Source organism: Pogona vitticeps, chromosome ZW-PAR (genome assembly GCF_051106095.1).
Source record: "Pogona vitticeps strain Pit_001003342236 chromosome ZW-PAR, PviZW2.1, whole genome shotgun sequence".
In the NCBI taxonomy this organism is placed as follows: domain Eukaryota; kingdom Metazoa; phylum Chordata; class Lepidosauria; order Squamata; family Agamidae; genus Pogona; species Pogona vitticeps.
In genome coordinates, this window is record NC_135800.1 from 10,351,731 (window position 1) to 10,365,126 (window position 13,396).

Below are 13,396 nucleotides of genomic sequence, written 5' to 3' on the forward strand. Positions count from 1 at the left end.
TTGGTCCAACCCTTTGACCTTTGGGCTCGGTCAACCCCAGAATGCAGTCCCTGCATTTGTCTCTAAACCTGACCCCCCCCCCGGGCTTCGACCTGAAAACCTGAAGCCCTCGATGCTGAGGTGTTTGCGACACTTCTGTGGGGCTCGAAAGAAGCCTGCCATCAACCAATGTTTCTGGCAAATAAAATTTGTGCATCTATAAGATGCCACAAATCCCTCTGTGGGTCTTGCTCTCATAGGCATGGCTACCTCCTCCACGTCTACAGAAGGGCCAAAAAGGGGTCTCATCACAGCCCAGTGGGAGGTGTGGAGCCGTTCAGTCCCTCTGTCGGAAATCACGTCCCGTCCCCTCACCACCACCATTGTTATGGCTATTATGAGAAACAAATGAGTGAGGGAGAGAAGGAAGGGAGAGAAATTGACTCAGCTCTGGCTGAGCGCTTTTGAACCCCATTCCTACCACTGAAACTGTGGACCACGAGGAGTTGCCCAGGAAGCCACCTCACATGTAGACCCTTCCGACTTGGCCGGCCTGGTGAGCTAAGTGTGACTCATTTTGAAAGCGATCCAGGATTTCCCCTGCCGTTCCCCCAAAGCAGCATGGTGCAATGCGGATGCTGCGCCGGCCCCGACACGACAAGGAGGACGTTGTTCCTTACAGACTTGAATGACAAGGCCACTCAAAGAACATTGAGAAAGATCAGAAGGATTTTTTAAAAACTCCATTTTTCATGTCACACGGAGGGCAGGAGAGAAAACTCTCCCCCGGAGGCTTCTTTGGAAGGATGCATTTCTCTTCATGCAAACAAGAGTTCTCAAGAACCGCGAGCTGGTACAGTGGGGTCTCTACTTAAGAACGTCCCTACTTAAGAACAATCCAACTTAAGAACAGCTCCATTTGCTAAATTTTGCTTCTACTTGAGAACAGAAATCCAAGATAAGAACAGGAAAAAAAAAACCTTTCCTGCTCTTTTTTTAACCTTAGGTCATCTTAGGTTTAAAAAAAAATTCTCCCCTTAGTGGTAGAGTACGTATTAACCAGCTTTGCATTAGTTCCTATGGGAACTAATGCTTCAATGTACAAACGCACCTCTACATAACAAAAAAACAGCCAGAACGGATTAATTGGTTTTCAGTCCATTCCTATGGGAAATTTTGCTTCAACTTAAGAACGTTTCAACTTAAGAACACCATTCCAAAATGGATTAAGTTCTTAAGTAGAGGTTCCACTGTAGTTTTTATGGACGGAAAAGAACAGATACGGATTAAATGGTTTTCAATGCATTCCTATGGGAAATGCAGATTCAACATAAGAACTTTTCAACTTGAGAACCACCTTCCAATATGGATTAAGTTCTTAAGTAGAGACCCCACTGTAAATACAAGAACGTCCAGAAACCCACCCAGGATTGGAGAAGGCCAATGTGCCGTAATCTTTCCATGACATGTTTGCTCAGCTAAACGTGCATGAGAGATCTGTTTGCGCTCCTGCTGCTTCATAAGCCAGAGTCTTGCAAGATCCTGGAGGAAATCGTGTTGCACAGTTAGACAAAAGATGACATCTTGAGAGGCGAACTACCTGGACCTTCTGGGACTGACCCTCAAGGAAGGAAGGAGCCAGCATACAGCAGGACCTCCAATCCTCAACCCCGCCAACCGTCCGGCCACCACCCTCTCAATCAGTTTGCCCATGAAGGTGAGACTAGATAGTTGTTAAGGTCATTGGATGGAAGAGTCACCTTTTTCAGGATGGGACTCTCCACCCTCTCCTTCAGGCAGAGGGGAAGATACCCCTCCCGCAAGGAGGAATGGATGACCCGACAGGCCCAATCGGCAACACACACCCCAGCAGCTTTTAAGAGCCAAGAGGGACAAGGGTCTGATTGAGAGAAGGTTGGCTTAGAATGTGCCAGGGCCTTGTCAACGTCCTCAGGCATCATAGGGTAAAATGGAACCAATAAAACTGGACCAGATGGGGCGCAGGACATCTAGGTCGAAATTGGGCTGCGAACGTTGTGACATCCGGTTGGCATCCTGGGTGTCACCTGGCTCCAATGAGATGACGGAAGACTTTATAAAGCTCCACCTGTTGGTTAGTGGTCTCACCAATCTGTCTTACATTATCGGCTTCCTTAGCAGCCTTGATGGTGTTACAATAGCAGCCGGAGATGTGTTTAACTGCAGCCCTATTGTCATTGGAGGGAGCTTTCCTCCAGATGCTCTCTAGCCCTTTCTTAACTTGTTCCAAGGCTTGCAGTTCCCCCTGTAAACCGTGGGGGAGGGAGAGCCTTCAGAAGCGATGGAGTCCACGGCTCGGGTCGCTGCCAAATTTTATTCAGAGACCAGGGTTTTGACACTCATGCCAACCAGCTCATCTGGAAACCCACCCAAAGCATCTTAATCTTAGAACTACTTGTGCCGGAAATGCTAGGGATCATCAGGTCCAGCCCTTGACAAGGAGGCCCGTGGGGAATCGAACCCCCAACCGATGAGAGATGTGACTATCCAATACAGTAGTGCCTCGCAAGACGAACACCTTGTAGGACGAAAAAAACCACAAGACGAATGTTTTTTTCTATCGCTATGGTGCCTCGCAAGACGGCTTCTTCTATGGCCATGCTTCGCAAAACTATGTGGTTTTTTTTTTCAAGTCCGATGCCTCGCTAAATGAAAAAAATTCATTCGTCTTCGGCGCTTCCCATAGGAATTCATTGCAATGCATTCCTATGGGAAGCCGCTTTTCTCAAGACAATTTTTTTCACAAGACAGCGCTCCTCGTAGAATAAATTATACTCGTCTTGCAAGGCACCACCGTATATTCACGACCGTGCCACTGTTTGAAATTTACCGGCAGTGTCTGAGGAAGGAATGACTGGCTAAGTTTTTGTTAAGCACCGACTTCCACTTCCCTTTGTTGCAGCCTTTACTTTGACCCATTCACTGTCACGCCTAAGTCTCGTTCCTTGTTTGTCTGCAGCAAATGTGCCTCCAAATTGGGAAATAGGTGCATTTTGCTTGACTCACTCCTTTCCGTTTTACTGTGACTCACACACGCCCCTTGCATATGTCACTTCACAGAGTTGTTCAGATGTTTTGCAGAAAGTTGCCTTCCGTTGAGACAGTAATTCCCAAACAATCACCGTGCCAGTGTTATTATTGAGATTAGCAGTTCTTTGTGGAAATGCAAAGCAGGACCGGATGAGTCAGAGGAAACTTCGGAAGACTAAGGCCAAGTTCAGCAAATTTCCTTTTAGATACTTTATATATATATTCTCATGAAGAACACCTCTCCTATGTAGGTTTTGAGGGTGGACAGGCTTCAAGTTCATAAAATCTCCTTTAAAAAAGAGATCAAACTGAATGCATTGATCCAGCCAACAGATACACAGGTAGAACGTGCATAAAACATACACAGACAATGATTATGCAGGAAGAAAGCCCACAAACAGGAGAGAATCCTGTTAAGTACCACCAGCAAAACAAAGCAGAACCCTGCCCATCCATGAAATTACTGTCACTAAATACAGTGGTGCCTCGCTAGACGATGATAATCCGTTCCACTGAAATCTCTGTTTAGCGAAATCATTGTCTAGCGAAAAGCATTTCCCCATTGGAATGCATTGAAACCTGTTTCATGCGTTCCAATGGGGAAGAATCGTCGTTGTTTAGTGAAGAGTGGCCATAGGAAAGCCGCTTTGTGAACCGCTGATCAGCTGTTTAAACAGCTGTCTTGCGAAGCTTAGGTCCTGAAAACACCTGTTTTGCAAGCGCGGAGGGAGCTGTCAAAATCGTCTAGCGAAAATCGGTTTGCGAAGCAGGGACCAAACATTGTCCAGCAAAATTCCCCCGTAGGAATCACTGTTTTGAGAATCTCTATAGCAATCGCAAAAAGTGAATGTCTAGCAAAAACAACTGTCATGCAGGGTAACTGTCTAGCAAGGCACCACTGTAAAAGTGTGATTGATTCCCCATGAACCCTCAGCAAAAACATTGATGTGGTTCTTGCAACCCCCCCCTTTGAAATCAAAGAGGGAAGAAAAGACATAACAACTCAAGCCATCTTCCCAGGTAGAGAGAGATCAATGGGTGAATTATTCACATGGTCATCTCACTTTGTTGGACAGAGGAGCCGGCCTTGCCCGAAGGATTTTTCAAAGCAACAGCTCCTGACAAACCCTCTGGATGCCCAAGTATGTTGGATTCTCCCCTTCCCACCAGCCTCCCAACTAGCCTTAGAACGGTGCATGTTCGCCATGCATCAACATTTTGAAAACATACCCGGGGTAGACCAAAAACAAGCACAGCTTCCTCTCGAATGGGGCTGGGGACTTGCGCCAAGTGTTCTTGTCTCCAAAATGTCCGGGCGCCATCGCCGATCGCCTGCTCCATTCCACCCTCGTCTTTTGTCTCAGGGTTGCCCTGTGCAGCGCAGCACAGCGCAGAACTTCCTTGCACCTTCCTCCAAGAAATCCTGTTTTTTCCCCCCATCGGCAGTCCTTCCTCCTATTTCTAATTTTTTTTTAATTTTAAATAAATATTTCATGGAGACTCATTTCCCAGTCTCCAAAACATCCGTTCAGAGCTACGATATCTAATTTTGTTGGCTAGAGCGAGGCATATCTCACTTCAACTCACTTCATTCTGTCATGTTGGCTTTTCTCACATTCTTGATTCCCAGATTATATATATATATTTATTGTCCACCTCTTCAAATCTAGACGCCCACCCTTCCGCAGAAATATTTGCTCTGGGCTGTAAGGGACTGGGTTTCTCGTCTTGAGAAGGACAAGGGGCCTCTTAAACAGGCCTCTGGAAATGCAGACGAGAGACTTCTTCTGGAAACGTGTTCCATCTGCGGCCCACATTTTACAAATTCCTCAGGATAAGAGTCATTTTGAATATTGTTGGGTTGCTCCCAACCAAAAAAAAAAAAAATCAACCCAATGTGTTCACATTTTAGGATCACTTCAGAGTTTGAAACCCTGTAGAAATGACTTGTGAAATGACCCCCACCTATTCCGTCATAGTCACAAGAAAATAAGGATCACAGCCTGCAAATGCTCAAACCACAACAACCAGGAGCATATGACTGAAGCCCAAAGCAGATCAGAGGTTAGAAAACTCGCTCAGGACAGAGTCCAAGGAAACAAGCAGGCACCGGGTCCATCATGGTGCTTAGCTTCCATGCCGCTGGTACCAATGGCTTCTTTCCAAGAGTAATCAAGTCTGAAACTCGCTTCCCGAGTGAAAAATCTCACAGTCACGAGCCTCAAGAATTTCCAGCGACAAGCTCGAGGAAGATGTTGGGATTAGAGGTGACATTTCTTGGTCATGTAAGGTTGGGTCCCTAATTTTGTTTCAATTAGCCTATGTCTGGGATTTGGCAAATCCATGCTACTTAGGGTTGCCCTTCTTGTAGAGCCAACCTGGGTGGCCTTGGGCAAGCTGTACAGTCCCAGGGCTACCCCTGAAGAAGAGAAAAGTGGGCCACTTCTGTGTATTCTCTAGTTAGAAAAGGTTGCCATAAGTCATAACAGACTTGAGAGCACTTAATTATTAGCAGTACTTATTGGCAGTGGACTTTTATGGCTAGTACCGTATTTTTCGCTCCATAAGACGCACCAATTTTTAGGAGAAGAAAACAGGAAAATATAATCTGTTTTCTTCGCTCCATAAGATGCACAGACTTTCCACCACCCCTGTTTTGTGGGGGGAAAGTGCGTCTTATGGTGCGAAAAATACAGTAATTAATGAATTGTGGTGCGCTTCTTATTAGCGATGGGTTCAGGTGTTCTGGACTACAAATACCATATTTCTCCACTTTAGGAGTTCTACCTCTCATGCACACACCTCAGTATGGCTCACCTGGGAGAAAAGCCTAAATCTGAGGCTGAGCTAGGCCAAGTTCCACACGAGCTTCTTCCTTAGAAAGAAAACTTCCACCAAGCACCGAGGCAGGAAGCTTGGGTGGAGCAAGGCCTCGTTAAACCTTCTAAACAGCCATGCAACTCCCCACTAACCCACCAGTCTGAAGTGTGTTTACCCAGAAGAAGATCTTTTGTCTCTTCATTCCAAGAAAATGGGGACCCAGGGAATCTATAAATGCCCCGTCCTCAATATTCATCCATTTCAGCATCACCTAAAAAAGCAATGGATGGCGTAATACTCAGGTCTCCCTAAAAAGCACCGAGCACTCGGTCAGAGAGTTCTATAGGCCACTGACCTACCACCTTTGTGCTGACGCAAGTCCCAAGACCTCAGCAGTGGGTAGCGTAAGCCTCTTGAACAAGTCTGACTTTAAAAGAACACTTTACTTTTACCCAGTACTTTGCAAGTACAGACACATGGGCTTTGCGATTCCATAGAACTCACAACAGCTCGGTTAGGTAGGACTCTTAGAGATAGCTAGTTTGTGGCCCTCCCCACCTGCTGGATTTAGCCAGCCCCTGCTGTTCAAGAGACCAGTCCTTTTGTAAGGATTTTTATAATTAATTTTTATTAGAAAAATAGAGTTTCATAGAATCAGTTTATATTGCTCAGGCTTTAGCATAAAGAACATGATCAAAGATTATTACAGTTAAATAAAATAACTAATTCCCATTAAAATAATAAACACTATTAAACTGGGCTAAGGGGGTCTAGCCTCACCTCCTCCTTTCTCTTTACTCACATTCTCCTTTCAAGCCACATGCTCAAACCATCAAGTCCTTTTTTTTCTCCCATCATCATGGAATCAAACCTCTCCCACATAACCCATCGTCCATTTTCTACATTCTCTAACCCTTCTCCTTGACATTTCATGGCTGTTAACCAATTAGCCTCAAGGGGCTGTAACGCCTTCCTCCTACCTTAATTCCCATGAAATTCCGGGTGTTTTATCTTTTTTCCAATTAGTTTGGAATGTTGAGTCTTCTACGGGCCTCTTGGTTCAGCCTTCAGTTTTATCTCAAACCAGGCTGTACCGATCTTCAGAAAAACAGTCACAAAGCACTTATTTTATTTTTATTTATTTATTAAATTTATACCCCGCCCCTCTAGACCATGTCTACTCAGGGCGGCTTATAACATAAAATAGATCTACAGTATATAATATATGTATAGTCATAAAATACAATTTCTATATTAATTAAAACAATTAATTAAGAAAGAATACTAGGTTGGGATAAGATAAGAAAAAAGAAATGAAAAGAGTTAGCTGACTGGAGGGAAGGCCTGCCTAAATAGCCAAGTTTTTAACAGTCTTTTAAAAACACCCAGCAAGGGTGCCAGCCGAATTTCTGTTGGAAGGGTGTTCCACAGCCAAGGGGCCACCGCCGAAAAGGCCCGGTTTCTTGTTTTTACTTTCTGAGCCTCTCTCGGAGTCAGGCCCCTCAGCCGTCCCTGCTGGCTACAACGGGTGGTTCGGGTAGATCTGGGTGGGAGGAGACGGTCTGCCAAATATTGAGGTCCCAAACCGTTTAGGGATTTATAAGTAATCATTAGCAGTTTGAAGTCGACGCGGGAACGGATGGGCAACCAGTGCAAAGCAGCCAGGGTGGGGGAGATGTGTTAGTGTTTTCTCACCCCACTCAGTAGCCTGGCTGCCGCATTCTGGACCATCTGTAATTTCCGCGTCAGCCTCAAAGGCAGCCCCACGTACAGTGCATTACAATGGTCTAATCTTGAGATTACGAGCGCATGTACTAGAGTAGTGAGGGCCTCCCGATCAAGATATGGGCGCAGCTGGGCACTCCACCATAGATGAAAATAGGCGGAGCGGACCACGGACGCCACCTGGGTTTCCATGGTAAGCGCCGGGTCCAGATGTACCCCCAAGCTGCGAACCTCATTCTTTGCGGCAAGGGTCATCCCCCCGAAAGAAAGGGAGTTGCCTATGCCACTGACGGAAGGACCACCCACCCTCAAGACCTCCGTCTTGTCCGGATTCAGCCTCAACCCATTCGACTGCATCCATTCCAGTACAGTCTCCAGGCAGCGCTGAAGGGACAGAATGGCATCCACTGAGGAAGATGAGAAGGAGATGTAGAGCTGTGTGTCATCAGCATACTGGTGACACGAGGCTCCACACCCCCTGATGACCCCCACCCAGCGGCCTCATGTAGATGTTAAACAGCATTGGGGAGATGATCGACCCCTGTGGAACCCCACAATTGAGGCTCCACGGGGTCAAAACCCTCTCTCCAAGCTGTACTCTCTGTAGAAAAACACATTCCAATGTCTCCCAAATCATCTTCACATAGAACCTGTCTGACTCCATCTTACATTTCTCTGACTACATACCCCATACTGCTTCAACTCCATGACAGATGGCAATCATGAAGCTCTCTTGGACAACAAATGCTAAATATAGCCACAAAACTGTAGAACAGTCTCTGTGTTGAAATCCATGGTCCTTTTTTAAAATCTTCTTTCCCATCTGCTTCTAAAAATAACTTTTAGTTTTGTCCTATTGAATGCGTACCAATAAACAGCTTTGAGAGTTGTGATGCTCCATCTGGTCTTGTGTCCCACCCACAGATTCTTACTCCATCACAACCTGAAAGGCTAGTTGTGACTCAACAGAGACTTCCTCCACCCATGTAAAGTACTTCTTTCTTATCTAAGGAAGGAAAGGACTCTTATGGCAGTCTTACATACCAGGGCCCCTAAACCCAATGGTTAGTCCAAGCTAGAGTATACCCATTGAATCCTACCAGTGATATGTACCTTCATAAGACAAAATGAGTATTTCTTGCTGGCAAAACGGCTTTTTATTGACCGCATTCTTAGCCATGCAAGCCATTGGCTGCACCCTCAAGAAAGCAACAAGCCATGCATTCAATAGCAGCCATTTCCTGCCAAGACTTGACACGACATCCTTTATGCAAGAGCAGGATGTTGACTGGATCATCATTGATAGGATGTTGGCCAGTGAGATGTGGCAGACACTCGTAAGTTGACATACCATTAGGCAATGGATGCATAGGACTCTATCTAACTGGGAAGAGCAACTGGATGTAGGTTCTAAGAATGAGAAACTGGTGGCCCCCCACATGTTCTTGGACTCCAATTTTATCAACCCTGGCCAGTGTGGCCAAGGGTCAGCCATGGGGGGAAGAGCCCTACAACATCTGGTAAGCTACTAGTCCCTCACCATGGCTATGTCAGCATAACAGACTCAAACACTGAGGCTGGATCTTTATGTAGAGCAAATGGCACCGTCCATATACTCATGAAGGAAGAAGCCACCCCCTTTCCAACACTCCAAGATTTACAAAATTACAAAACAAAGTCATGAGTGCAGAAGCCTAATTTTGGGGAGACGACCCTCCCTTTGGATTAAATCAATGACGAACAAAGTATTACTTTCCAGATGTTGGTGGCGCATCATTCTTCATCCATGGCTCTGCTGGATGATGCTAGTGGGAACTCCAGCTAGCTCTGGAAGGTTGCTTTTGGCCACCTAAGGACGGAGCAATGGAAGTCCTACCACTGCCTTCCTCTGGCTTCAGGTTGGTGCCAGGTTGGCCCTAATCACCATCTCTAATTGTCCCAGGATTTGGTGGGACTGTAGTAGGATAAGGAAGAATTAAAACCTGGGCATCCAGGCCCTGCGGTTCTCAATCAGGATTTCCAACGGCAGATGCCACGTGATGATGTTCTGGTGGTTCTGATGAAGTTACACGTCATGGAGAAAGAACATCACATCAACAGCTCTGCTCTCCATGGAGCTGAACCACAGAGGTGAAAGATTCCTAACCGTCTTGTCATGATGTAGCAAGAAATCGTGGCCTACTTTCGACAAAAGCGTGGGAAAACCTGAGAAGACGGGCGGAGGAGGACTTACTCTTTCATAAATTATCATTCTTTGAAATCTCTGTCTAATCGTAAGAGGTGATGAATTCATCAGAGCGATGCGGTCAACCATGCGCCATGTCTTCCCGTTGATATCTCTCATTCTCTCCCAGCAGGAAGATGGTCTCCTAACTGGTCTGGGGAAATGAATGTCGCTCAGAAGATGTATACAGTAAACAGCTGTCTCTCTCGGTGAAGTTGGAGATGAGTGGAAACTTCAGTCAAGAACGACGACATAACGCTTGCTGCCGTAAGGCCGATGAGCAGAAATTGGGAGGTTTTCCCGGCATTTTTGGACATGGTTGACTGTCAGAGAAACCACATGAAATGCTGTGCTTCTGGGCGTGTGAATTCTGAAATGACTGGGCTCCTCAATCAAAGGAGCACTTTGGTTGGCTTATGTAAAGATACATAAAGCAGCTGCACACTGACTTCTTTTTTCTTTCACATCTACCCATGTTTCCCAGCCTTGGGTCACCCCGATGATCTTGGACTGCAACTCCCAGAGAAGTCCAGCGCAACTGGTGGTAAAGGCTTCTGGGAGTTGAAATCCAAGAACAACGGGGAAACACGGATAAATACCCATCATGGTGGCCTTAAGCACAGGGTTAGCTCTTTTTGAGTTCAGAGTAGGATTACTGTTACAGTTTTACTTGTTTGGAAAATGTGAATCAAGTTCAAGGAAGGCATGATTACTAATGTGTATGTGCATACATAGTGACCTAGCTCTGTCGCTGCTCCTAGAGACACTGGAACTCCCTCCCACTGGAAGCCAGACTGGCCCCCTCTTGGCTGCCCTTCTACAAGCAAGCAAAGACCTTTCTCTTCAGCCAAGCTACCCCTGAGTGACCGGCTGCCTGAGTAGGATTTTTTGTAAATGACTCATTCTGCTTTACTGCTTGGAATGTGTTTTTAGTATTGTTTTTGTTTTACCATTTATTTCTCAGAGTGGTATTTGTTCCTTTTGTGTACTTATTGTTTTCAGCTTTAAATATTGTCTTTTGGTGATATAAGCTGCTTTGGGTCCTTCTTCAGGAGAAGGGCAGGGGAAAAACAAACATGAATAAACAAATTAATGTGTCTGGGTTGACCATCAGCAAGCAAATTTGTCTCGTGTGAATTGCATTTCTTCTCCTTCTCCTCTCACTAAGCACTAATCCAGAACATCCATAAAGACACTGGATGGAGACAAGGAAGCATAGGGTCACCTCCACTCTGATAGATCACAACATGCCTTTTTGGCAACGTCTACCAATGTTTATGTGCGTAAATGATGGATGAGCATCTGGAATGGAATCAAAACCTCCGGAATTCACAAATATCAACCAACCAAAACACCAAACATAGGTTCTCCAACACTACCTCCTGAACTTACCCTCCAGGAATGACTGGAACCAGCGCTCACCCTAATCTCCTATATGAGAAAAAGCACCAGCACATATACCAGCAAAGCTGATAGTACAGTGGTGCCTCACTTGACGAGGATAATTTTTTCTGTTGAAATCGCTATTAAGCGAAATCCTCGTCAAGCGAAATGGAAAAAGCCCATTGAAAACCGGTTCAATGCATTCCAATGGGCTAAATACATCAGCTTCCAGCGAAGATCCTCCATGGATCACCTGTAAAGCGAGGAATCCGTCCTAAAGCACAGCGGGGACCCATTTTGCATAGCAAGGTGGCCATTTTAGAGCCGCCGACCAGCTGTTTTAGAATCATCGTCTAGCGAAAAATCAGTTCCCGAAGCAGGGAACCAATCATTGTCAAGCAACATTTCCCTATCTAAACATTGTTTTGCGATCGCAAAAAGACTCATCGTAAAGCGGATTCGTCATTTAATGAGGTGATCGTTAAGCGAGGAGCCACTGTACTCTAAACTGCTCGTTCCCAGCTGTGGGTCCCCAGGTGTTTTTGGACTATAACTCCCAGAAGCCTTCACTACGAGCTGTCCTGGCCAGGATTTCTGGGAGTTGTAGCCCAAGACTACCCGAGTGATCCGAGGTTGGGAAGCACTGGGTTAAACCAGTAAGAAGCAACCAATCGTTGTCCTCCTCCTCCTTCCAGATTGTCAACAAAACAGCATCTGGAAAGTCAGACTGGAACTGCAGCTGTTAGTGTGTTGCATCATCAGAGGAGAACGTTCACTTCCTGATGAGAAAGCTTTTCAGCAATGTGTCCTTGGGAAACCAAGACCCCCAAACGTACACATGCATCGTAAAATCCTTTGAATTGTCCTTCCGATGTTGCATCTGTAGTTACAGATCCTGAAGGCAGGAAGCTGGCGAAGGGGACCGAGGGCAGGCAGAGCAGCCCACAGATTTCCAACGCACACCACACTCTGGTGCCCTCCGCCAGCATGTGCTGCTCGGGACAAAGATCTCGTTCTCTTCCAACCATCAACCCTTTCCTTCGTTCTTTGCTGGCTACTCTTCCGTAAAACTGGCCCAGTCACAAAGACATATTGGCACCTCCTTCGCCAGGCTGCAAAGAATGAGGAAGATGTTGCAGAAAAGAGTTGGACAGGAACTGGTTACAAAAAACTAATGGGTTGTCATTAACCTCTCTTTGCAACAACTGAGGAGTAACTAAGTTATAATCTGTTATAGTTACCGAAGGGGTAGCCGTGTTGGTCTGTGCAAGCATGATAGGTAAAACGTGACGGCAACTTAAAGACTAACTTTTAGATCTATATTTTTAATATGATCTTCTGTGGACAAGTCCACTTTGTCAGACAGACATCGTGATATAACAAGGGATTATACAATATGAATTTATTCTACAGCCAAAGGCCCGATAAACAGGAGAATGGGCTGTTCCCTTTCTGGTGTAAGTGGATTTTAAAGTAACTTTTATAGTTTCTCTGCGCATTTGATGACCCTTTAGGAGAACTTTATCTGTGCAATGAGAACGTTGGAAATCAGTGGCCAGGAATTAAAAGAGTTGCTTTTCTTTCCCCCAATTTTGGAATGTGTGTGACTTTTGTCTTGTTGTGCATGGGTCACACACACCCCATAATATTTTTTTAAAAAACTACTTTCATTACCAACTATCTGCTGGTGGGGATCACATCCTTCCAACTGTGCAGGTGGAAGCTCTGCAAAAGGATATGGGTTTAAAATGGCTAAAAAGCAACTAACGGCTGCATATCACCGTGGTCGAGATCTCTGGCTGCGGAGCCAAAGGTTGGGAGTTCGATTCCCCCCCTCCCACGGGAACCCCTTGACAGGGGCTGGACTGGATGACCCCGAGGGGTCCCTTCCAGTCTCTGCCATTCTAAAAATGTTGTTTGTTAGTTTTGCATAAACGAGGAAGCAAAAAGTTAGTTTTAAAGCTCGCAACAGAAAGTAGCCACTTTTGAGAGCCTCTACACAGGAAGGATCCTAGTAACGAACTGATTTGGGAAAATTCACTTTGCAGGCTGTGGTTGGAGGAAATGGCCTTTGGTTTTTCTCTCCAGGGCCACTTTCTGGCCGAGGGTGCAAGGTGCTCACCGGCAGCTGCCCAGCCCCTCCTTCCTGTAACCCGAGGGTGTCTGTTCAAGTCACAAACCAGCCCTCCCTGCCTG

The 13,396-nt window shown here is 45.8% G+C and overlaps 1 protein-coding gene across 1 annotated transcript in view; it reads right to left on the reverse strand.

The window, feature by feature from the left end:
• The window catches only part of LOC144585147 (uncharacterized), a 122,348-nt gene that overhangs the window by 15,363 nt on the left and 93,589 nt on the right, over positions 1 to 13,396 (reverse strand). The window lies entirely within an intron of this gene.